We start from the raw sequence: 24530 nt of genomic DNA, 5'->3' as shown, positions 1-24530 counted from the left end.
ATATGAGACTAACCCAGAGAAGTATTTTGCTAGAGTGATCTGAATGTTTTAATGCTGAGAAGCATGGATTTAAGAAACAGGCAAAGAAAAAAACCAAAATACAAAACAAACTGTAGAATCCACTGACTAATAATAAAATAATGTCTTGTGGTCTGTAGGGTGCTTTCCCCAGACACATACTGTCTCGTGTGAGTCCTCATGACAACAGCTCTGTGAGATAGATGGGGAGGAATTGTTCTTGTCTTACAGATATTTGAGGTTCAAGAACAATAAGATGCTTGTTCAAGACCACACTGCCTCTCTGTGGCTGATCTGGGACTTGAACTAGATCTTTCGATGCCCAGTGTGAGATTTATATTCCACTTCTGCCCAAAGCCGTGGTAAACTCATATTTTCTTTATGGTAAGTCATAGGTATCTTCAGAAAGCAGACTCAGAGACAGAATGTAGTGTTCAGGGAGTATTATGGAGCACACTTGGGATCAACACCTGTGGAAGGGAGCGGGCAGGAGCCAATTAGGCAGAGGGAGAAGTGAGCTGGAATGCAGGAGCAGCAGCCTAGACCAATGCCATGAAGAGATCTGGAGTGGAGATGACCCGTCAGAGCTGCCATGCCCTGGACTGTACTGGGCCAAAATGGCTGGGTCCACTTCAGTCACTGAAAGCCAGATGCCCTTAGGAGGGCAACTGGGACTAGTACTTTATTGAAGGGCCCTGTGGTGGGCGGCACATCTCAGTAGCCACCACAAAGAACAAGGAGGAGGTGAGGTTTTAACTCACTTTGCTTAGCTTCCAAAAAAGAAAGAAAGAAAAAGTCTAATTACCTTAATGTCAATTAGAAGCTTCTGAGAATACTTGCTGATAATGGTCATTTAAAAACAGAAAACTAGGAGTAATAGACTGTGCCATATATCCTAGATGTGTAGTTGGCTATCCCATTGAAGTTTGTGTAAATACACTCAGTGATATTCTCACACTGGTGAAATTGCCTGCAACACATTTCTCAGAATGTATCCTAGGCTTTAAGTGATGCATGACTGTATATCATTACCACGTATAGGATCTATACAGGATATATTGTTTTGTGTATTTTAAGTTTTTAAATAGATAATATATTGTATGCAATCTTTTTTAACTTTATTTTTAATCAATATTGTCTTGACATTTATCTATTTTGATACATAAGATCATTTAAAGTGTTCTATGATAATGATTGAACAAACCATGGTTTATTAATCCATATTCCTACTATAGGACATTTATATTGTTTTATTTTTATTTATTTATTTATTTTGAGACAGAGTCTTGCTCTATTGCCAGGCTAGAGTGCAGTGGCGCAATCTAGGCTCACTACAACCTCCCGAGTTCAAGCGATTCTCCTACCTCAGCCTCCTGAGTAGCTGGGACTACAGGTGTGTGCTGTCATGCCACTTCTGTGCTATTACAAATGGTGTGGCATTCAGTATTTTTGTATACACCTCTCTGCACATGCACAGGAATTTCTCTCGAATGAACATCTACAAGTTGAATTGCTGGGTGTAGGAAGTGTTAGCCTTGGATCCCCTAAAAATCAGATCTGAGGCAAGGCTTAAGTGCTAATGCTTTATTAGGAAGTCACTCCTATAGCAGTTAAACTGAAGAAAGCAGAAAGTGAGGCAGGGGAACGAGAAGCAAATGCAAGATTGTTTAAATGCCACCACAGCTGGTAGCTGGGCAGGTGTACCCACTTGGCTGTATGGAGTGTCTCTGGATAGGCTGTAAGGAAAGGGATTCCTAGGAGCAGTCCATTGGAGGAGGAAAGAGGAAATTGATCTGCTAGCTCTCATTTTTCTACTTTTTCTTAAGGACAAACCTCATTCCAAGGGGAGTAAGTCACTCTGCGCCTTTAGATTACATCATTAATGCTGTTTCAAGAAGCCAGATTCTACTCCCGGCCCTGCTTCTCCACTTCTTACTCTCCTGTGGCCAGATGCTTTTGCTGAGTAGGAAGTGATAGGAAGAGCCAAAGACTTCTGATTCTGGCTAGTCAGTGTCAGGTGGTGGAACTTCACAAGCCTATATGGAGCTGGCTGTAGTGAAAGCAGCTGAATTGGGGCAAGGAGCTGATGGTGCAGGAGAAAATGGGGAGGCATAGAAAGTGTATCCAATACGGTAATGCCTATTATACACACAATCAGCTCTACTAGGTGGTGCCAGACAGCTCTCAAAGTGGTTGTGGCAATTTATACTCCCACCCAGCAGCGCAAAAGATTTTCTGTTTCACTACATCTTTGAAAATAGAATCTTTTCAGACTTACTTTTAATAGTCTAATAGTATACGTCAGCATTTCATCTTCATGTTACTTGGCATTTATTTGAGTAATAATGTAATTAAGCAGTTTTTATAAATTTATTTATAAAAAATAAATAGTTTTATTGACTATTTGGTTTTCTTCTTGAATTGTTTCAAATCCTTTATCTTTCTTAAAAAATTGGCCTGGCACAGTGGCTCATGCCTTTGGGAGGCCGAGGCGGGTAGATCACGAGGTCAAGAGAATGAGACCAGCCTGGTCAACATGGTGAAACCCTGTCTATACTAAAAATACTAAAAATTAGCTGGGCATGATGGCGTGTGCCTGTAATCCCAGCTACTCAGGAGGCTGAGGCAGGAGAATTGCCTGAACCCAGGAGGCGGAAGTTGCGGTGAGCCGAGATCGCGCCATTGCACTCCAGCCTGGGTTACAAGAGCGAAACTCCGTCTCAAAAAAAAAAAAAAAAAAAAAAAAAAAGAGATTGAGACCATCCTGGCCAACATACTGAAACCCTGTCTCTACTAAAAATACAAAAGTTAGCTGGGTGTTGTGGCAGGCGCTTGTAGTCCCAGCTACTCAGTAGCTGAGACAGGAGAATTGCTTGAACCCAGGAGGTGGAGGTTGCAGTGAGCCGAGACTGTGTCACTGCACTCCAGTCTGGCAACAGAGCAAGACCCTGTCTCAAAAACAAACAAAAGAGGGAGCTGCAGTGGCTCAGGCCTGTTGTCCTGGAACCTGAGGCAAGGCTACGAATTTGAAGCCAGCCTGGGCAATATATTAAATATATTAAAAACAACAACAACAACTCTCATTTATTTAAAAAAAAAATTGCCCAGGCGCGATGGCTCATGGCTCACGCCTGTAATCCCAGCACTTTGGGAGGCCAAGGCAGGCAGATCACCTGAGGTCAGGAGTTTGAGATCAGCCTGGCCAACAAGGTGAAACCCCATCTCTACTAAAAATACAAAAATTAGCCAGGTGTGGTGGCAGGTGCCTGTGATCCCAGCTACTTGGGAGACTGAGGCAGGAGAATTGCTTGAACCCAGGGGGTTGGGGGGTGGAGGTTGCAGTGAGCTGAGATGGCACTATTTCACTCCAGCCTGGGCGAAAGAGGAAGACTCCACCTTAAAAAAGAAAAAAGAAAAAAAGAAAAAAAAAAACTAAATATGGCCAGGTGCAGTGGTTCACCCCTGTAATCCCAGCTTTGGGAGGCCTAGGTGGGCAGATCACCTGAGGTCAGGAATTCGAGACAAGCCTGGCCAACATGGTGAAACCCTGTCTCTACTAAAAATACAAAAATTAGCTGGGCATGGTGGTGCATGCCTGTAATCCCAGCTACTCAGGAGGCTGAGGCTGGAGAATTGCTTGAACCTGGGAGGTGGAGGTTGCAGTGAGCCAAGATTGCACCACTGCACTGCAGCCTGGGTGACAGAGCGAGACTCCATCAAAAAAAAAAATTAGCATGTTTATTTATTTTATTCCCATTAATTTTTAGATGTTCCTCATATTTCTGAATACTATCGTAATTTACTTGAGTTACAAAGACCTTGTCCCAGTCTCACCTTGTTTTTCCCTCTGTTTATGGTAGGATTTTTTTTTTTGGTCATGTAGAAATTTAAATTTTAATGCAACCAAACATACCAATATCTTTTCTTATGGCATGTAACTTTGTATCTTAAGACATCTTTTCCTACTTTATTTCATACAAATATGTTTTTTCTATATTTATTATATACATTTTTCAAAATGTATATAATTTTGCAAAACTATAATTTTGCTTTTCACATTTAGTTGTTTAAAACCCTCTGGAATTTATTTTAATGTATCACACAAAGTCAGAATTTTATTTAATCTTTTTTCTATATGGATAATCCATTGACTCAGAACTATATATTAACTATTATTTTATTTTCCCATTGTTTTTTCCTCCAAAATCTTCATGTGAAATATATCAAACATACAGCAAAGTTAAAAGAATTTTCTGGTGAACTCTTGTATCTACACCACCTGGATTCTGTCATTAACATTTGCTGTAATTGCTTTATCAAATATCTATTCATCAGTTCATCCTTCTATCCGTTTACCAATTTCCCCTATTTTTCATGCATTTAAAATTAAAATGCATACATGGGTGTACTTTCTCTTTAACATTATAGCATGCATATATTAACTATAGTTCAATATTGTTTACTTTTTTTATTTTCAGGTAAAATTTACATGCAATAAAATGTAAAAATCTTTTTTTTTTGAGACGGGGTTTCGCTCTTGTTACCCAGGCTGGAGTGCAACGGCACGATTTCGGCTCACCGCAACCTCCACCTCCTGGGTTCAGGCAATTCTCCTGCCTCAGCCTCCTGAGTAGCTGGGATTACAGACACACGCCACCATGCCCAGCTAATTTTTTGTGTCTTTAGTAGAGACGGGGTTTCACCATGTTGACCAATGTAAAAATCTTAAGTGTATGTTTGCAGACTTTTGCTAAAGGCATAAACTTCTGTAATTCAAACCTTTATCAAGATCAAAACGTTACCATCAACGTGGAATGTTTCCTCATATATGTTCCCGGTCAATTTCCACATAATCTACTTAGAATTAATATCGCACAACTTCATATGAAATGCAGAAATCTTGCCTAGATTTGTTAATTCTGCTAGGGGTTTGCAAAGCTTTTTGAATCTGTAAATGTATATCTTTCACAGACTTTGGAAAATTTCTGACCATTATTTCTACAAAGGACTTTCTCCTTCATCTTCTCTCCCTCTCCTTCTAACAAGTCCAGTTATACATATGTTAGCTCTTCTGATATTGCCCTATAGGCTCCTGAGGTTCTTTTCATTATTTTTTCTATTCTTTCTTCATTTTGAATAATTTCTGTTGCTCTTTCTTTGAATTTGCTGACTCTCCATGCCACTATCAGTTCATCCAGTACATTATTTTTTCTTTCTTATTTTGGAGATTTCATGTTACAAGGGTGAAAAGTGGTCTCCCAGAAGATATCTACACAAATCCCTGGAACCTGTGAATGTTACCTTCTTTTGGAAAAACAACAACAAAAAACCCAGTCATTTCAGATGTAATTAAGTTAAAGATCTTGAGATGAAGAGATCACCCTGGATAATCTGGGTGGGCTTTCAATTCAGTGACAAGTAATTTTGTAAGAGGCACACAATGGTGATTTGCCAGATATAAGAAGAGGAGGCATTGTGAGCACAGTGGCAAAGACTGTAGTGATAGAGCCATAGACAAGAAATGTCAACAGTCATCAAAAGCTAGAAAGCACAATAAAAGGAATGTCTTTTAGATCTCCAGAGCAAGTGTAGCCTTGCTGAGACTTTGATTTTAGACTTCTGGCCTCCAGAATCATGAGATCATAAATTCTATTGTTTTAAGCTAACCAGTTTGTGATAATTGTTACAGCAACCACAGGAAAGGAAAGGACTGTATTGTATTTTTTAGCGTTAGAATATCCACTTGGTTATTTTCCTATAGTTTCTATTTCTCTGCTAGGGTTTTCTATCTTTTCATTCATTACCAATGTATTTTCTTTTATGTGAAGCATAGTTATAATAGTTTCTTTAAAAGTATTGTCTACTAATTCTAACATCTGAGTCACCTTAAGTCTGAGTTCTTTTGATTTTTATTATCTCTTGAGAACGAGTCACACTTTTCTTGTTCTTTGCATGTAGAATAATTTAGGATTGTATCCTAAACATTGTGAATGTAATTTTATGGAGTCTGTATTCTGTTCTGTTTTTCTAAAGATATTGAATTTTAAAAATGTGACTGAATCTGCAAATGGTAGATTTTGTAGTACCTACTCAGCCATTACCATTTATACTAATTTTTAGGCTTTCTGTTATATGCCAAGATCCTCTATGTAGATCTGCTTTTAGGTATGCTATTCTGACCCAATGAATTACTCATCAGTTCTTTCATCATAGTTTTAGCATTTGCATAGTAGGTCTTTTTTTTGAAACGGAAACTTCCTCTTTCTCCCAGGCTGGAGTGCAGTGTCACAATCTCTGCTCATTGCAACCTCTGCCTCCCAGGTTCAAGTGATTCTCCTGCCTCAGCCTCCTGAGTAGCTGGTATTGTAGATACCCACTACCATACCTGGCTAATTTTTGTATTTTTGTAGAGACAGGATTTCGCCATGTTGGCGAGGCTGGTCTTGAACTCCTGACCTCAGGTGATCCACTTCTTGGCCTCCCAAAGGGCTAGGATAAGCGGTGTGAGCCACTGCACCTGGCCTGCATAGTAGGTCTTAATGCCTAATGAAATGATTTCTCCTTGATTGTTTTTTTCACAGTTATATCTGCCATTCTTGACTTGGTGATCTTCCATATAAGTGAGGGTTGGCCTTTGAAAATTCTATGCAGTTTCCAGTTGGGATTTTGATTGGAATTACATCTTTTATGATTTTCAATACAATTTTTTTTTTTCTTATAGATTTGGGGTCTCACTCTTTTGCCCAGGCTGGTCTCAAATTCCTGAACTCAAGAATTATTCTCAGCCTCACAAACTGTTGGAATTACAGGTATGAGCCACCACACTTGGCTAAAGTTCCAATTTCTATCTTAAGGTCTTGAATATCATTGCAATTTGTAATTTATTTCTGGATATCTTATAAATTGCTGCTACTATAAATATTTCTTTTATTAAACACATTTTCTTGTTTTTTTTAAATTGTTTTTACGTTTGGGAGTTGTATTTATTTATTTTAAAATTTATTTATTATACTTTCAGTTCTGGGGTACAAGTGCAGATTGTGCAGGTTTGTTACATAGGTGTACATGCGCCATGGAAGTGGTTTGCTGCATCAATCACCCCGTCAGCTACATTAGGTATTTCTCCTAATGCTGTCCCTCCGCTCCCTGCTATTGCTCCCCTAGCCTCCACCCCAGGCTCTGGTGTATGATGTTCCCCTCCCTGTATCTGTGTGTTCTCTTCATTCAACACCCACTTACAAGTGAGAACATGTGGTGTTTGATTTTCTGTTCTTGTGTCAGTTTGCTGAGAATGGTGGTTTCCAGATTCATCCATGTCCCTGCAAAGGACATGAACTCATCCTTTTTTATGGCTGCATAGTATTCTATAATGTATATGTGCCACATTTTCTTTATCTAGTCTATCATTGATGGGCATTTGGGGTGGTTCCAAGTCTTTGTTGTTGTGAATAGTGCTGCAATAAATATACATGTACATGTATCTTTATAGTAGAATGATTTATAATCCTTTGGGTATATACTCAGTAATGGGATTGCTGGGTCAAATGGAATTTCTATTTCTAGATCCTTAGGGAATCACCACACTGTCTTCCACACTGGTTGAATTAATTTACACTCCCACCAACAGTGTAAAAGTGTCCTATTTCGCCACGTCCTCTCCAGCATCTGTTGTCTCCTGATTTTTTTATGATTGTCCTTCTAATTAGCCATGAGGTGGTATCTCAATGTAGTTTTGATTTGTATTTCTCTAATGACCAGTGACGATGAGCTTTTAAAAATATGTTTGTTGGCTGCATAAATGTCTTCTTTTGAAAAGTGTCTGTTCATATCCTTTGCACACTTTTTGATGGGTTTTTTTGATTGTTTTTTCTTGTAAATTTAAGTTCTCTGTAGATTCTGGATATTAGCTGTTTGTCAGATGGATAGATTGCAAAAATTTTTTCCCATTCTGTTGGTTGCTTGCTCACTCTATTGATAGTTTTTTTTTTGGCTATGCAGAAGCTCTTAAGTTTAATTTGATCCCATTTGTCTATTTTGGCTTTTGTTGCTATTGCTTTTGGTGTTTTAGTCATGAAGTCCTTGACCATGCCTATGTCCTGAATCGTATTGCCTAGGTTTTTTTCTAGAGTTTTTATGGTGGTAGTTCTCATGTTTAAATCTTTAATCCATCTAGAGTTAATTTTTGTATAAGGTGTAAGGAAAGGATCCAGTTTCAGCTTTCTGCATATGGCTAGCCAGTCTCCCAACACCATTTATTAAACAGGGAATCTTTTCCCCGTTGCTTGTTTTTGTCAGGTTTGCCGAAGATCAGATGATTGTCGTTGTGTGGTGTTCTATGTGAGACCTCTGTTCTGTTCCATTAGTCTATATCTCTGTTTTGGCATCAGTACCATGCTGTTTTGATAACAGTAGCCTTGTAATATACTTTGAAGTCAGATATGCGATGCTTCCAGCTGTTTTTTTTTTTTGCTTAGGATTGTCTTGGCCGTGTGGGCTCTTTTTTGGCTCCATATGAAGTTTAAGGTGGTTTTTTCCAATTCTGTCTAGGAAGACTTTGGTAGCTTTATGGGGATAGCACTGAATCTATAAATTACTTAGGGCAGCATGACCATTTTCACGATATTGAGTCTTCCTAACCATGAGCATTGAATGTTTTTCCATCTGTTTGTGTCCTCTCTTAATTCTTGAGCAGTGATTTGTAGTTCTCCTTGAAGAGGTCCTTCACAACCCTTGTTAGTTGTATTCCTAGGTATTTTATTCCCTTTGTAGCAATTGTGAATGGGAGTTGACTCATGATTTGGCTCTCTGTTTGTCTATTATTGGTATATAGTAATGCTTGCAGTTTTGCAGGGACATGGATGAAACTAGACTTTCACCCTGAGATTTTGCTGAAGTTGCTTATCAGCTTAAGGAGATTTTGGGCTGAGACGATGGGGTTTTCTAAATATACTATCATGTCATCTGCAAACAGGGACAATTTGATGTCCTCTCTTCCTATTGAAATACGCTTTATTTCTTTCTCTTGCCTTATGGCCCTAGCCAGAACTTCCAATACTATGTTTAATAGAAGTGGTGAGAAAGGGCATCCTTGTCTTATGCCAGTTATCAAAGGGAATGCTTTCAGTTTTTGCCCATTCAGTATGATATTGGCTGTGGGTTTGTCATTAGTAACTCTTATTATTTTGAGATACAATCCTTCAAAACTTAGTTTATTGATAGCATAAAGGGTTGTGGAATTTTGTCAAAGGGCTTCTCTGCATCTATTGAGATAATCGTGGTTTTTTTTTGGTTCTGTTTATGTGATGGATTATGTTTATAGATTTGTGGATGTTGAACCAACCTTGCATCACTGGGATGAAACGAACTTGATTGTGATGGATAAGCTTTTTGATATGCTGTTGGATTTGGTTTGAGGGTATTTTATTGAATATTTTTACATCAATATTCATCATGGATATTGGTCTGAAATATTCTTTTCTAGTTGTGTCTCTCCCAGCTTTTGGTATCAGGATGATGTTGATCTCATAAAATGAGTTATGGAGGATTCTCTCTTTTTTTATTGTTTGGAATCATTTCAGAAGGAATGGTACCAGCTCCTCTTTGCGCCTCTGGTAGAATTTGGCTGTGAACCCATCTGGTCCTGGACATTTTTTGGTTGGTAGGCTATTAATTTTTGCCTCAGCTTTAGACCTTGTTATTGGTCTATTCAGGAATTCAACTTCTTCCTAGATTAGTCTTGGGAGGGTGTAAATGTCCAGGAATTTTTCCATTTCTTCTAGATTTACTGGTTTATGTGCATAGAGGTGTTTGTAGTAATGTCTGATGGTAGTTTGTATTTCTGGGGGATTGCTGATGATATCCCCTTTATCATTTTTCATTGCCTCTATTTGTTTCTTCTCTCTTTTCTTCTTTATTAGTCTGGCTATTGGTCTATCTATTGCATTGATCTTTTCAAAAAACTAGCTCCTGGATTTACTGATTTTTTGAAGGGTTTGTTGTGTCTCTATCTCCTACAGTTCTGCTTTGATCTTAGTTATTTCTTGCCTTCTGCTAGCTTTTGAGTTTGTTTGATCTTGCTCCTGTAGTACTTTTAATTGTGACATTAGGGTGTCGATTTTATATCTTTCCTCACTTCTCTGGTGGGCATTTACCACTATAAATTTCCCTCTAGACACTCCTTTAAATGTGTCCCAGAGATTGTGGTATGTTGTGTCTTTGTTCTCACTGGTTTCAAAGAACATCTTTATTTCTGCCTTTCGCTATTTATCCATGAGCAGGTTGTTTAGTTTCCATGTAGCTGTGTGGTTTTGAGTGAGTTTCTTAATCCTGAGTTCTAGTTTGATTGCATTGTGATCTGAGAGACTGGTTGTTATGATTTCTGTTCTTTTGTATTCACTAAGGAGTGATTTACTTCCAATTATGTGGTCAATTTTAGAGTAAGTGCAATGTTGTGCCAAGAAGAATGTATATTCTGAGGTTTTGGGGTGGAGAGTCCTGTAGGTGTCTATTAGGTCCACTTGGTCCAGATCTGAGTTCAAGTCCTAGATATTATTGTTAATTTTTCTGTCTCATTGATTTATCTAGTATTGACAGTGGGGCATCTCCCACTATTATCGTGTGGGAATCTAAGTCTCTTTGTAGGTAATTAAGAACTTGCTTATGTATCTGTGTGCTCCTGTATTGGGTGCATATATATTTAGAATAGTTAGCTCTTCTTGTTGCATGAATCCCTTTACCACTATGTAATGCCCTTCTTGTCTGTTTTGATCACTGTTGGTTTAAAGTCTGTTTTACCAGAGACTAGGATCGCAACCCCTGCTTTTTTTGCTCTCCATTTGCTTGGTAAATATTCCTCCATCTCTTTATTTTGAGCCTATGTGTGTCTTTACATGTGTGATGGGTTTCCTGAATACAGCACACCAATGGATCTTGACTTTTTATCCAATTTGCCAGTCTGTGTCTTTTGATTGGGGGATTTAGCCGATTTACATTTAAGGTTAATATTGTTATGTGTGAATTTGGTCCTTCCATTTTGATGCTAGCTGGTTATTTTGCCCGTTAGTTAATGCATTTTCTTCATAGTGTCCATAGTCTTTACAGTTTGGTATGTTTTTGCAATGGCTAGTACTGGTTGTTCCTTTCCATATTTAGTGCTTCCTTCAGGAGTTCTTGTAGGCCAGGCCTGGTGGTGATGAAATCTCTCAGCAGTTGCTTGTCTGTAAAGGATTTTATTTCTCCTTCACTTATGAAGCTTAGTTTAGGTGGATATGAAATTCTGGGTTGAAAATTCTTTTCTTTTAGGATGTTGAATATTGGCCCCCACTCTCTTCTGGCTTGTAGGATTTCTGCTGAAGGATATGCTGTGAGTCTGATGCGCTTCCCTTTGTGGGTAACCTGACCTTTCTCTCTGGCTTCCCTTAGCATTTGTTCCTTCATTTCAACCCTGGTGAATCTGACTATTATGTGCTTTGGGGTTGCTCTTCTCAAGGAATAGCTTTGTGGTGTTCTCTGTATTTCCTGGATTTGCCTTGCTAGGTTGGGAAAGTTTTCTTGGATGATATCCTGAAGAATGTTTTCCAACTTGATTTCATTCTCCCCATCACTTTCAGGTACACCAATCAAACATAGATTTGGTCTTTTCACATAATCCCATATTTCTTGGAGGCTTTGTTCATTTCTTTTCACTCTTTTTTCTCCAATATTGCCTTCTCACTTTATTTCATTGAGTTGATCTTCAATCTCTGATATATTTTCTTCCACTTGATCGATTTGGCTATTGAAACTTGTATATGCTTCACCAAGTTCTCATGCTGTGTTTTTCAGCTCAATCAAGTCGTTTATGTTCTCTACGTTGGTTATTCTAGTTAGCATTTCATCTAACCATTCTTCAAGTTTCTTAGTTTCCTTGCATTGGGTTAGAACATGCACCTTTAGCTTATAGAATTTTGTTATTACCCTCCTTCTGAAGCCTGCTTCTCCAAGTTTGTCAAACTCATTCTCCATCCAGTTTTGTTCCCTTGCTGGTGAGGGATTGTGATCCCTTAGAGGAGAACAGGTGTTCTGGTTCTGGGCGATTTTAGCCTTTTTGCACTGGTTCCTTCTCATTTTTGTGGCTTTATCTACCTTTGGTCTTTGAAGTTGGTGACATTTGGATGGAGTTTCTGAGTGGACATCCTTTCTGTTGATGTTGAAGCTATTTCTTTGTGTTTGTTAGGTTTCCTTCTCACAGTCAGGCCCCTCTGCTGCAGGTCTGCTGGAGTTTGCTGGAAGTCCACTCGAGACCCTGCTTGCCTGGGAATCACCTGTGGGGCTTCAAAGATCGCCGCCTGTTCCTTCCTCTGGTAGCTTCATCCCAAAAGGGTACCTGCCAGTTGTCAGCCATAGCTCTCCTGTATGATGTGTGTCCCAGTTAGGATACACGGGGGTCAGGGAGCCTCTTGAGGAGGCAGCCTGTCCCTTCACAGAGCTCAAGCACTATGCTGGGAGATCTGTTGCTACTTTCAGGGCTGCTGGGCAGGGACATTTAAGTCTGCTGAAGTGGAACCGACAATCACCCCTTTTCCCAGGTGCTCTGTCCCAGGGAGGTGGGGGCTTTGTAAGTCCCTGATTGCCTGCTGTCATGTTTTTCAGAGATGCTCGGCTGAGCAAGAAGGGAATCTACCTGACTGTCTGCCTGCAGAGGGCTTGCTGAGGTGCTGTGCTGGGCTCTTCCCAGTTGCTGTGTAAACTTCCCCTTGGCTTTGTTTACACAGCCTACTGGAGCCTCAGCAATGGGGGGTGCCCCTCCCCCCACCAAGCTCTAATGTCCCAGGTAGAGCTCAGATTGCTGTGCTGGCTGCGAGAATTTCAAGCCAGTGGATCTTAGCTTGCCAGTCTTTGTGGGGGTGGGAGCCACTGAGCCAGCTCATTTGGCTCCCTGACTTCAGCCCCTTTTTTCAGGGGAATGAGCAGTTTTGTCTTGATGGCATTCTGGGCACCACTTGACTAAAACGACCACCTAGTTTTGTGCTGGAAACCTGGGGTGCTGGCATTGTAGGTACTGGAGGGAATCTCCTGGTCTGCAGGTTGTATAGACTGTGGGAAAAGCGCAGCATCTGAGCCAGAGTGCTAGAGTGGCAGGAAAAGTCCCTAATGACCTCCCTGGGCTGGAAGAGAGTGTTCTCCAGGCCCTTGTGCCTCCCAGCTGAGGCAATGCCCCACCCTGCTTCAGCTTGCCCACCTTGGGCTATTCCTAGTGTCTAACCAGTCCCAATGAGATGAACCTGGTACCTCAGTTGGAAATTTGGAGATCACCTGTCTTCTGGCATGCTCTCTCTGGAAACTGCAGACTGGAGCTGTTCCTATTTGGCCATCTTGGCGGAAGTCTGCTTAATCATATTTTCTAAAAGTTCAATTTGGTTTTATGTATTGATTTTATGTCTAGCAAATGTACTGAACTCTCTTTTTAATACTAATAATTTTTAGATTTTCTCAAATGTTTCTGTTGAATCAATTGTATAGTCAGTGAATACTAAGAGTCTTATTTCTTTCTTTTACTTCTTTTTAAATCTTTGTGTGTTTTTTTTCTCTTGCTAATTGTATGGCCTAAGACATCAGCGCAAGTTTGAATAGCAGGCCTTCTTGACTTTTTCCTGACTCGTTAAGAAATGGTTATAACACCTCCATTAATTACATTGTCCTAAAAATAACCCTTGTATCATGTCAAGAAAGTTTGCTTTTATAGAAACATATTTTACAACTCAATGTCTTTTTAAATTCTTAAATATTCTTGAAGGATGTATTTTATAGAATTTATCAGATATTTTTATTACCTAAAATTTTTTGCTTTGGTTTGGTTTTGGTTTTCTCATCATCATTTTTATGTGTTTGTTGAATCTCACTCATGATATATTATTTCCTCATGATTTCATTTAGTTTTCTCTCTGTGTTCTTGTATCATTGATGGAACTTCTTTATGATGATTATTTTGAAATATTTGTCACATGGTTTCTAGATCTCAAATTCTTTAGGGCCAGTTACTAGTGCTTTATTTTGTTCCTTTGTTGGCGTCAAGGTCCCCTGATTGTTTGTGATCATCGTGGATTTGTGTTGCTATCGGTGCATTTGAGGAAGTAGGCATCTTATAGTCTTTGCAACAGACTTCAGCATGGAAAGCCCTTTACAAATAAGCCTGTCTAGGGATTCAGGTTGGAACAGCTGGTGAGGCCTATGAGCAGGTTTGCCGCTGGAGTCCTTGGGCAGTCTGGCTTGGTGCCTGATCAGTGGGCATTTGGGCCCGGTACCTTGGTCTATAAGACATGGGCCTGGTTCTGGAGCAGCCCTGGAGCCTCCATATGTAGAGGGTGTCCTGGAGCTGAGATAGGCTTGTATGGAGTCTGGGTGATTAGGGGCTGGCCTGGGGGAGTTGTGGAGCTGGCCTGGTGTTGGAGCGGGCCTGGAGCTGCAGGGGCTGGCTCTAAGGTTCATTGGGGCTGGTCCAGTCCTCTGGTCTGTGGCAAATTTGGGTGCCCACTTCACTCTCCTTCCTCCACACAGAGGGTATCTCTCTCTGTGCATGCTGCACAGGCTTGAGTCATGGGTAAATGATATGGGTAATGTGGAACTGTCTTTTTTTCCCTCTTCAATGTGTCTTTCCTTATTTCTGTGTTTCAACCAGGTGCCATAATCTTTCACCTGGGTTCCTTAGCTCTTATGAAGGTATCTTCATGCATGGATAATAGTTCAAACTGATGTTTCTTTGAAAGGTAAGTGCTGAAAACTCCTATCCTGCTATCTTGTTAATGTCAGTCCCCAAAATTCTAAGGCATTATTTACAGAGTTGTATTCATTTTATGGTTTCAATTTCTTTTTTAGTTCTTAAATATTCTTGAAGAATGTATTTTATAGATTTTTATCAGATATTTTTATTGCCTACATTTTTCTGTTTTGTTTTGGTTTGGTTTTGGTTTTGATTCTCGTCATCATTTTTATGTGTTTGTAGAATCTCACTAATGGTAGATTATTTCCTCATGATTTACTAATTTGGGGTTATGAGCTCATCGTTTGTGAGACATTACTTGTGAAAGTCTATAAAGGCTAATATAAGGATATAACATTCTGGACTAATATAAGGATATAACATTCTGGGAGGACTGAGTTGGAGACAAGGGTTTTAGAGAAGTTTATGTTTGGTTCTTCCAATTACATCAGAGGTATCATATCCTAAGATAAATTTTTAGGTAAATTTCTTGGCTTGGGAGTTTGTAGACCACAGGAAGTCTAAATTTGTAGTGCAAACCCAAATGGATGTCACATACACACACACGCACATATATACACACATATTCATGTATATTCATACATACTTTCTTAAAATATCTGAGCTTAGAAATAAGAAAATAGGCCAGGTACAGTGGCTCATGGCTGTAATCCCAGCACTTTGGGAGACCAAGGTGGGTAGATCACTTGAGGCTAGGAGTTTGAGACAAGCCTAGCCAGCTTGGCAAAATGTCATCTCTACAAAAAATACAAAAATTAGGCAGGTGTGGTGGCAGGCACTGTAATCCCAGCTACTCAGGAGGCTGAGGTATGATAATCACTTGAACCTGGGAGGCGGAGGTTGTAGTGAGCCGGGATCATGCCACTGCACTCCAGCCTGGGTGACAGAATGAGTGAGACTCCATCTCAAAACAATAAAAAGTAAATAAATAAATAAGATAGGAAAATAAACCTTGTTAAAATTACATTGAATTATAGAAAAATGGGTTCTGAATAGATAAGGATCTCTGTGATGATTGAAATTTGTGAGATCAAGACGTATCTACTTATTGAGTAATGAATGAGTTTCAGGCTATGTGATAAGGTATATTTGTTTATTTAAAACTTTCAGTATTTTGTGAAACAGTTATTATTTTTTTCTATTTTAAAGATGAGTAAACTGAGAAGAAATGGTAGCATCAGGCTATTTTACCCAAATGTCACCTCTTAATAAATACATTCATTGCTGTTTCTCCTTCTCTGGCAATAATTCTCTCACTTTCCTGGTTTATTTTTTTCTTTAGAACTTCTCACCCTCTACTGTATTACAAATTTTGCTCATTTTCCTTTGTTTGCCCCATCTACTCCCCAAGAATGAAAGCTCCATTTAGGCAGGTTTATGTTTTCAATGTTATTTTTTTTAATCGCCTAGAGTGTTTCCTCACGTAGTGGACACTCAGTAAATATTTGTGGATGAATGAATAATTCAAATACAATGCTCTGTGCTTTTTCTTATACACATCCTACTGCTAAACTTTAATTTATGGATCTGCGACAACTGCTTGTCTTTAGTTTCTTAAAGGCCTTTAAAAATAGTGGGCTTATTTTTTTAAGTTAGTTACATTCTGAGTAGGTGAGGTTGCTAAACAAATTAACTCTAATGTGTGAGGTATTTCTGTATGTTTGTGTCTGGAAAAGCATGCACTTGTGAATAAATAATGCTGACTTCCAGCAAATTAAATGCCATTTGAAAGCATATGGCAATATATAAAGTACTGTTCAGGTGTGATGTATTGGTATTATTATTCTGATGCTATATGAGGGTTGTCAGCCAGTTAGATCCATGTTACCAACTTAGGGCACTTATTGCAAGCTGAGAGCCTGAAAATGAATGTTACCAATCAGTTTGCTTTCTTATGTGCTCAATATAAGTGTGAATCTTACTTTTGGCCTCTATCTTGCCTTGATACTTCCTACACAGAGAGAGGCACAAACACTGCCTACACAGGGAAAGAGAGAGAACAATAGAAATACAGAGGTAGGACAGAGACCAGGAGGCAAGAGAGCAGACTTAGAGAGAGATAAAGAGGTGTGTATGTGTGTTTGTGTCTGTGTGTAGTGTGTGTGGTGAGAGAGAAAAAGGAAAAGGGTCAGAAATATGAAAGAGAGAGGAGGAAGAGTAGAGAAAAAAGATATTGCAATAAGAAAGAATGCCCTATGAATAAAATTGATAAGACTGGTAAATATGCAGGACTTAATATCTGAAGGCAAATCTACAGAAGTTCTACAGTTATCTTGCTATGGTTGTTGGCTGAGTCTGTTTGTGTTCCTGTAAAGGAATACTGGATGCTAGGGAATTTATTTGGCTCACAGTTCTGCAGGTTGCACAAGAAGCATGGCACTGGCATCTGCTTCTGGTGAGGGCTTCAGGCTGTTTTCACTCCTAGTGGAAGGCAAAGGGGAGCTGGTCTCTGCAGAAATCACCTGAAGATAATGGAGGCAAGAAGGGGAGGGAGGTGCCAGACTCTTTTAACAAAAAGCTCCTGTGAGAACAAATGGAGTGAGAACTCACTGGCACAAGAATGGCACTAAACCATTCATGAGAAATCCACCCCCATTACTCAGACTCCTCCCATCAGACCCCACCTCCAACACCAGGGATAAAATTTTAACACTAGACTTGACAGAACCAAACAAAACGTGTACAAACTGTTGCATTCCACCCTTGGCTCCCAAATCCCATGTCTTTTTCGTATTGCAAAATGCAATCATCCCATCAGAAAGTCTTAATTTATTCCAGCATCAACGCAAAAGTCCAAGGTCTCATCTGAGACTCAAGGCAAGTTCCTTTCAGCTGTGAGCTAGTAATATTTAAACAAGATTTTTACTCCCCAGGTACAATGGTGGTATAGGCACTGGGAAAACAATCCCATTCCAGGAGGGAGAAGATGGCCGAAAGAAAAGGATAACAGGCTCCCACCCAAGTCTGAAACCCATCAGGGCAGGCAGTAATCTCTAAATCTCCAAAATCATATCCCTTGACTCCATGTCCTACATCTTAGGCACAGTTGTGAGGGGTAGATTCCCCAGGCCTTGTGTCGCCTCATCCCCAGGCTTTTCTGGGCAGAGCCAGTGTGGCTGTTCTCACAGGTTGGAGTTCAATGCCTGTTGCTTTTTTAGGCTGAGATTGCATCATGCTGATGACTCCATCATTCTGGAGTCTGGAGTGCTGTGACCCTGCTTTCACTGCTCCATTAGGCAGTGCCTTGGTAGAGTATTGTCTGCGGGGCTCCAACTCCACATTTATGCTCTGCATTGCCTTGGTTGTGTCTCCTTGGGTGGGAGGGGGCGGGGCTCTACACCTGCAGTAGGCTTCTGCTCGTGCATCCAAACTTTTAGATACATCCTCTGAAATCTAGATGGAAGCTGCCAAGCCTCCCCAACTCTTATATTCTGCACACTTTCAGACTTAACACCACGTGGAAGCTGTCAAGGCTTCTGGTTAGAGTGGCAGACCAAGTAGCATCTGGGGCCTTCTGAGCTGTGGCAGAGATTCAGGGAATAGACTTCAGAGGTCAGCAGCACCTCAGACCATTTCTCCAAAACCATTCTGTCCTCCTAGGCCTCTGGACCTAGGGAGGGGTGGCCTCAAATATTTCTGAAATAATTTCAAGGCCTTTTTCTCATTGTCTTGACTGTAAGAACCTGGCTTCATTTTAGCAAGTGGTTGCTCTGTGGTATCATTGGATTCCTCACCTGAAAATTTTTTTTTTTCTTGAACATGCAGCTAGGCTGTGAACTTTCCAAATTTTTATGCTCTGCTTTCTTTTTAGTAGTAAGTTTCAACTTTAGTTTATTCCTTTACTCTTATGTCTGATTGTAAGCTGTTAAAAGCAGCCATTCCACTTCTTGAATGCTTTGCTGCTTAGAAATTTCTTCTGCCAGATACTCTAAGACAGCACTCTTAAGTTTGGTCTTCCACAAAGTCCAAGGGCATGAACACAATGCAGCAAGTTCCTTGCTAGGTGTAACTAGGGTGACTTTTGCTCTAGTGCCCAATAAGTTTCTTATTTCCGTCTGAGACTTCCTCTATATAGCCTTTTCTGTCTATATTTCTATCAGCATTTTGGTCACTACCATTTAACCAGTCTCTAAGAGGTTCCAAACTTTTCCTTGTCTTTTTGTCATCTTCTGAGCTTTCCACACTCTTCCAACCTCTACCTATCACCTAGTTCCAAAATGCCTTCCATATTTTCATATATCTTTATAGCAATACTCCATTCTTCAGTACCCATTTTCTGTTTTAGTCCACTTATGTTGCTATAAAGGAATACCTGAGGCTGGGAAATTTATAAAGAAAATCAGTTTATTTGGCTCACCATTCTGCAGGCTGTACAAGAAACATGGCAGCAGCATCTGCTTCTGTTGAGGAACTCAGTCAGCTTTCAGTTATGGTGGAAGATGAAGGGGAGCCGACCTATGCAAAAATCACATGGCAAGAGTAAAGGCAAGTGGAGATTCTAGACACTTTTAAAATAAGAAGCTCTTGTGGGAACTAATAGAGCAGGAACTTACTCACTTGAGAGAACGACAATAAGCTGTACATGAGGGATCTGCTCTCATAATCCAGACCTGCTGCCAGATCCCATCTTCAGCATGAGGGATCACATGTCAACATGAGACTTGGTGTACAACTGTAGCAGTTGTTTTCTTTAGGTGTGGCTTTAGCTGCCCTTGGATGTGATCTTGTTGGATAGCATGTCTGGCTCCAGGTGGCTTCACAAGGCTCATTTGTTGAGTGAATAAATGAATGAGTAGTTGACAGCAGAATTTCAGGCGATTGCGCTTTGGAGGGATTCACTTTCTTAAAAATATTATTTCTTTTCAGTTATACATTATGTCCAACTCTTTTCTTATTGGCTGACAAAGAGCAGGGCTAGGTAGAAATAAGAAATTCAAAGGAAGTAAGGAACCATCTTTAGGACAATGATGACCAAAAGATTTTCTGTTTCAAAAGCAATAGAATAATACATCACTTATCTCTAAGGTTATTGTCTGTGACATAAAAACAAGAAAGATGCATCAATTAATATCGTTGGCTAAAACAACCATCATGTGAATTGAAGTTTTTACCCCACCCCTCAGTGCTTTTTTAGTAGGGTCTGTGAAACGTTTCCTTAAGATCGCCTTCTAGATTTCGTGCTTTTAGCTGATATGTTTGTGCCTTATGATTTGGTCCAGGAAAACATAAAGAAACAATAAGAAGTTTATATAAACTGAGGTCTTGGACTGAAAACAACAGAATTGAGAGGAGCTTTATATATGGACCCACCAGGGTTCTCATCTCCCCTCTCCAGCCTGGATCACTTATTTATTTTAAGCTTATGGAATTTTCTATTCTGTTTAATAAAAATCCCCCCTCCCAAATTCAGGTGGGTCTCAAACCCATTTGTTAAATATATAAAAATCCATCACTTTTAGATGAATTTGTGAGAATAGCTTATTCTCATCAGGGAGGATAGAAATTTCAATTATATATATATATGTTGTTGAAATTTCTACACACACACACACACACACACACACACATACACATACACACACATATATTCTGAGACTCAGTTTTGCTCTTTTTGCTCAGGCTGGAGCTCAGTGGCATGATCTCAGCTCACTGCAGCCTCTGCCTGCTGGGTTCAAGTGATTCTCCTACCTCAGCCTCCTGAGTAGCTGGGATTACAGGTGCCTGCTATCACGCCCTGCTAATTTTTTTATTTTTAGTAGTGATGGGGTTTTACCATGTTGCCAGGATGGCCTTGGACTCCTGACCTCAGGTGATTCATCCACCTTGGCCTCCGAAAGTGCTGGGATTATAGGTGTGAGCCACCATGCCTGGCCATAAATATTTTTGAGACAGGGTTTTACTCTGTCTGGGGGTTTCACAACAGGCTGGAGTACAGTAGTATGATCATGGCTCACTGCAGCCTTGACCTCCTGGGCTCAGGTGATCCTCCCACCTCAGCTGCCTGGGTAGCTGGGACTATGGGGGGTAGGCACCATGCTGGCTAATTTTTTGCATTTTTTTGTAGAGATAGGATTTCACCATGTTGCCTAGGGTGGTCTTGAACTCCTGGGCTCATGGGATCCACCCACCTTGGCTTTCCAAAGTGCTGGGATTACAGGTGTGAGCCACAGCACATCTGCCTCAATAAAACTTACTGCATAATTTGTGGAACAGATTTAAAAGTGAGTGTCAAGATTTAGTAAGAAAAGTCAAAATAAGCTCATTCTAGTTGTATTTATGTTTTTAAAAGAGAGTTTCTACAAATGAACTTATCTATGACAGCCTTAGAGAGATTGAAGTCAGAGAGATCTGTATGGAGGGCAAAGATCAGGGAGCCACGAATAAAACTCCAGAAATTTCTACATAAGTTTAAGGGCCAAGAGGAGAAAGAGGGAAGTTCATAAAGATGTCAGCAGGAAGAGCCAGGGAAGTGGTTTAGAACAGAAATGAATAGTATCCTTCATTCCAAGAGAGGAGTTTAGAGATTGAGAAAATGGTCATCAGCGACTAATTCTCCGGGAAGATGAAGTAGCTGAAGAAAGGAAAATGCCATTTGGATTGTCAACCTGGAGACCTTAATGAGGACAAACAGCAGGCTCCACGCAAGTCTGAAATCCAACAGGGCAGACATTAATATTTAATGTGGTGTGGTGGTGTGCTGAGTGTGGAGCTGCATTTAGTTGGTTGAGAAGTCAAAGTGAGGTAAGATGTTGATGATGAAGAGCTCATCATTATTTCAAAATGTTTAGCTGTAAAGAGCATTTGAGAATAAGATAGAAGCTATAAGAGGGTGTTGAGTGGTAGGACTGTGTTTTTAGATGTGAGAAATTTGAGCACTGAGAACTGAGGGGGAAGAGCCAAAAGAAAAAGAAGTTGATGATAACACAGGACAGAGTGTGTTGCTGATGGCTCAAGAGTTGAGGTGGGCATCAACCCTGGTTAAAAACCACATGTTCTATCCTGGTTCTACAAGGAAATTTAATACTTATCTCTTTATCCTACAACACTTTTTCTAGGCATATACACGCTCATACATGCTAGACATTCCTGTGCATTTAAGTCTGGTTTAGAGAATAATATAGGCAGGAGTAGACTACCCTTATGTGAAGAGTGAAGAGACCAGTCTGTGATCTGTGGTAAAACAAATGCATGTTAATCTTCCCGATCTTTGCATTTCTACATTTTGCTAGCAATAGGTTACCCAACTTTTAAGTGGTACTAGCTGTGGTTCTTTGGTAAGCTGCCATGTTTTAGAAATGCTTCATTGTCTGTGGTTTGCTTCAGCTTTCTTTTCACAGCAGAATGGGGTCCTATAAACCTCCCCTTGAAGGACTGGATTTCTGAACATTGGTGCCCTTTGCATTGACTCTTCATGAACAGTGTGTAATATCCCAGAGGAATTGAGAATGGAATGATCTTTGCACTTGATGTAAATTTTTAGATGCTTACCATTTGGACCTTCAACATGTGGCTTTATCCACTAAAGAGATTTGACAGACAGGGCACCAGACATCTGTCTATGTGATTTGATCTTAAGGAAATACAGTTATAGATAAGGGGAGAGATATAAAGGTGTTTGTCTAAAGGTGTTCCATGTAGGTCATGGAAACAGTTGATAGTTGAACGGAAACTACAGCTCCAGCCCCCTGACTTTCGACCTTTATTTTCTTGCCTTAAATGTGTGTTGCCTGTAGTAGGAAAGGGTATGGTTTCTATTACAAAATCATTGCTGAATCAAACACCCTAGCATCATAAATTCAGAAATTTGTGAAACCAGTAAAAGCATTATTGATTCACAGGTGTCTAAAAATAATGTCTTCTTATATTGAAACCAGTTATGAGCTTATAACTGAAAATAGTTATTAGTTTGCTCAGAGCCTAGAGGTAAGAAGTGTCACCCTGGGCTTCAGACAGCAGATGGTTCACATTTCTGGATGTGCAGTTTTGTAACTTGGCCTTGTTGTTCCCGATTTCTTCATTTGTAGTTTATTTCTCCTGTATGTGGCATGTGGGAAATATCCTGAATATAATGAAATATATTGAGAAATAGGTTCTAGTAGCTTATAGGGCTTTAGGAAGTATTTCTCAAGGACTTTGAAGTCTCCTACTGAAAAGCCCTTTAAAAAGAGAATAGTTTCATTTCATTTCATTTTCCTGGCTCAGAAATGAAAATGATCATTATTAAATATGCATCTTAAATCTTGCATAAGCAGAATGTCAGAAAACTGACATATGAACAGGCAGATATATAAACAGATAAATATAGAGATCTTTGTAATCGCTCTCCTTTTCCTTATTCACCAGGGTAAAGGAATAAGGAAATATAAATTCTTATCTTGAATTAATATTTTGTTTCTTAAATGAAGTTGTCTAAGGCAACTTTGTATATGCCCATTTATGCTACATTGAAAAAAAGGAAAAAGGAGTGTGCCTTATGTGTATTCCTGGTTAATTTTGGAAGATATATTTCTGTCAGACCCTCTTGGGACATTTGTAAAATAATAGGTTAGATATTATTGGCAACACTCTATGGTTTCTCCTTTCTATCATGTGCACCTTGGGAGCTCTGCATTGCTTACTAACTTGAGGATGATAAAGTAAGTCTTTACCTTGGGTGAGAAAAAGTCTTGAAAATGTTGCATGAACAAATCTGTAGGACATCACCAAATATGAACTTAATCTGGCACCAGAGTCAGCCTTAAGAGATAAACCTTGGGGTGATGGGCATGCTTTTGTGGCTTCATGATGCTATGGAGACCTGCTGAATGGGAACTGCAGAGCTGGGGTGTATGGTAGGGTTGGGGAAAGGTGATAGAGCTACCTGTGCATAAAGCTCAAATAAATGTAATTTCTCCTAAAGTTCCTGACCATCAAGAGGCTATTTCAGCAACTGCAATCGATATAAACTCTTTTGATAGAATAGTTTATGTCGATTGCAATTGCTGAAGTAGCCTCTTGAATGAAAAAAAAGTCATGAAAAGCTATGAACAAAAGCCTCTAGGATGAAACAAAGCTGTATAAACAATCTTACTGATGTGTAACACAAATAAAACACATACTCTTTTTCTGTATACTCGTCTGTAGCTCCAAATTGACTTTTTAGGATATATTTTTCTTATCCTCTTCAAGACAAGGTATCAGTCTTGTACAGATGCATAGTTAGGGTGTAGAGCAGATGATTTAGCCACACTCTCTCCCACTCAGAGATGGCACAGCCTATGGCCTTTTAAATTCTGCAGTGACATTTAATTGATGCTTATATTGAAAAATATAACCCTGTCTCAAAAATATGTTTATGTTGTCATGGAAAATGTTTCATGAACACAGGTGATATTTTCATAACCACACAGAAATACCATGTTTAGGAAACAGGATTGGCCTAGCACAAAAGTTCTCACTCAATCCAGATTAAAGACTATTATTTGGTAAAATAATACATATTTCTAATGGTTTTCTACTTGTAGAGCAGTACACAAAGCTATAAATCACAAAGCTATCAGATATGAACTTCATGCTAGTGTCGCCAATACAGAGCTTCCATTTTTCCATGCAGCTGCCACCTTCCCCAGAGTATCTGGTCGTGTGCCTCTCCTCATGCCTACTCACTGCTCTATAGCAAAGTGCAGGCTTTCACAAACCACAGTTCCCAAAGACTTGGTTCATGGACCACGAATGATGCTTTACAAAAATGGGAGACACGTTGATGCTAAAATTA

The 24530-nt window shown here is 39.7% G+C and overlaps 1 protein-coding gene across 1 annotated transcript in view; it reads left to right on the top strand.

Annotated features, from left to right (window-relative positions):
- The window catches only part of LOC118154028 (uncharacterized), a 39959-nt gene extending 25195 nt beyond the window's left edge, over window positions 1-14764 (top strand). Inside the window, exons 4-5 of the mRNA XM_078375263.1 lie at window positions 6740-6827; window positions 14675-14764. The gene's annotated coding sequence lies outside the window, so the exon portion shown is untranslated. The remainder of the gene's footprint in view (window positions 1-6739; window positions 6828-14674) is intronic.
- Window positions 14765-24530: the final 9766 nt, after the last annotated feature.

The sequence above is a fragment of the Callithrix jacchus genome, chromosome 5, assembly GCF_049354715.1.
Source record: "Callithrix jacchus isolate 240 chromosome 5, calJac240_pri, whole genome shotgun sequence".
Classification (NCBI taxonomy): Eukaryota; Metazoa; Chordata; class Mammalia; order Primates; family Cebidae; genus Callithrix; species Callithrix jacchus.
Note: the sequence above shows the minus strand (reverse complement) of the source record. Positions and strands in the feature narration are given on the sequence as shown.